Source organism: Chrysochloris asiatica, unplaced genomic scaffold, assembly GCF_000296735.1.
Source record: "Chrysochloris asiatica unplaced genomic scaffold, ChrAsi1.0 scaffold00093, whole genome shotgun sequence".
In the NCBI taxonomy this organism is placed as follows: Eukaryota; Metazoa; Chordata; class Mammalia; order Afrosoricida; family Chrysochloridae; genus Chrysochloris; species Chrysochloris asiatica.
Genome location: NW_006408611.1, coordinates 11,149,125 through 11,151,512, shown reverse-complemented (window position 1 = coordinate 11,151,512; position 2,388 = coordinate 11,149,125).

The following is a 2,388-nucleotide window of genomic DNA, read 5'->3' as shown; positions in this document are numbered from 1 at the left end:
AATTTTCAAAAAAATAAAATAAAAACACAGGACTGAAAACAGGGAAGCGGAGATGTCAATCTGTAGATGACAACTTCGAAATGAAAAAAAGGAATAAATGATGATGCTACAGAACTTGCACATGGAGAGGAAGTTAAGGTAATATATCAAGATTCAAGTTACTGTTTTAAAGTTCTTATTGTTAAGTTCCATCAAGTCAGTTCTGATTCATAGTGATCCTCAGGAGTGGGTTTGAACTACCAACTTTATAGTCAGCAGTCTATAGCTTATCCTATAGCACCAAACCGGAGTCCTGGTGTGACACTGTGGGTTAATGCGCTAGACTGCAAAGTCGGTTTGAACTGCAAGGTTGGTGGTTCAAGCCCATCAGTTGCTCTTTGGAAACCCTCTACAGGGTCGCTGTGGGTTGGAACCAACTCGACAGCATTTAACAACAACATAGCACCATAACAGGATTCCTAGACTCAAATGAGAATGAAAACACAACATACCAAAATCTTAGGGACATGACAAAAGCAGTGCTCAGAGGTGCTCAGAGGTTAATTTACAGCAATAAATGCACACATTAAAAAAGGAAAGAGGCCTAATCAACACTTCACTGCTACAACTCCAACAAATAATAATAATAATAATAAAAGGGCAAAAAGAACACAGCTACCAAAAGAAAAACATTAGAGTAGAAATAATTGACAAGACTAGTTCTTTGAAAGGATTAATACAATTGACAAACCACTGGGCAAATTAACAATGGAAAGAGGAATAAAATGCAAATACACAATTAAAAATAAAAAATGAGTGCTGTTAACAACTGAACCAACTGAAGTAAAAAGGATAATTATAGATTATCATGAAGAATTATACTCTGATAATTCTGAAAACTTACAAGTGGACAAATTTCTAGAAACACACTACCTACTTAAACTAACACAGACTAAGGAAAAAAATTTGAACAGATCCATAACAAAAGAAACTGAACAGTAATTTTTAAACTAACAGGAAAAGAAGTCCTGTCTCAGACAGATTCACTGGAAAATTAGAATTCAGAGAAGAGCTGTCACCAATTCTATACAAACTACTCCAGAACACAGAAAATAAATGGAATACTGCCAATTTTATTCTATGAAGCAAACATAACCCTGATGCCAAAGCCAGGCAAAGACACCATTAAAAAAGAAAATTAAAGACCACTATCTCTCAATGATACAGATGCAAAAATTCTCAACAGAATCCTAGCCAACAGAATCCAATACCTTATTAAAATATATATATATATATATATATATATCATGACCAAGTAGGATTCCAATGCAAGGATGATTCAACATCAGACCAGAAGAGGATGTTTTTTACTGCCAATGTTATTCAGTACTGTACTGGTAATCCTAGCCAAAGCAATAATGGAAGAAAAGTTAATAAAAGTTAATGAAAATCCAAATTAGTATAGAAAATCCCAGAGAAAGCTACTGAAATTAATAGAAGGATTCAGCGGAGTAGCAGGGTACAAAATCAGCACACAAAAATCAGTTTTCTCTACACTCACAAAGAGAACATTGAAAAGTCAGGAAAACAATACCATTTATTGTTTTTGTCACCAAAACGATGAAATTCTTACAATAAACCTAACCAGGAATGTAAAAAGACTGATTTAAAGAAAACTACAAAATAGTATCGAACCTAATAACCAGTTACAGTCATCAAAACAGCCTGACACTGGGGCAACAACAGACATAGGCCAACAATGGGAAAAGACCTGAGAACCTGAAAGTAAATCCATCCACCTATGGGAAACTAATGCGCTCTGGTAGCGTAGTGGTTACGAATCGGGCTGCGAACCTTAAGGTCAGCGGTTCGAAACTACCAGCCGCTCTGCGGGAGAAAGATGAGGCTTTCTACTCCCGTAAAGATTTACACCCTCGGAAACCCTGTACAGGGTCGCTATGGGTCGGAAGCAATTCGACGGCACTTAACAACAACAATAAGGGGAAACTAAGAGTCCTAGGGTGGTGCTATAGGATAAACACATTGGACCAAAAGGTTGGTAGTTTAAACTCACCAGTTGTTCCTCAGAAACCGTAAACAGGGTTGCTATGAGTGGAACCGATTCAACAGCCCTTAATAACAAATGGAAAACTAAATTTTGACTACACACAGAATCTATTAAGTAAGGATGAAAGCCCTACTAGACTCTGGCAAATCTGTTGTTGTTAAGTGCCGTCGAGTCAATTCCACCCCATAGCTACCCTGTACAGGGTAGGTTTCCAAGGAGTACCTGGTGGGCTTGAACCACCAACCTTGCAGTTCAAACGATTTTGCAGTCTGAGACACATTAACTCACAGCGCCACACCAGGACTCCAGAGATTCTGGCTGGCAAATAGGTGCTGGCAAAA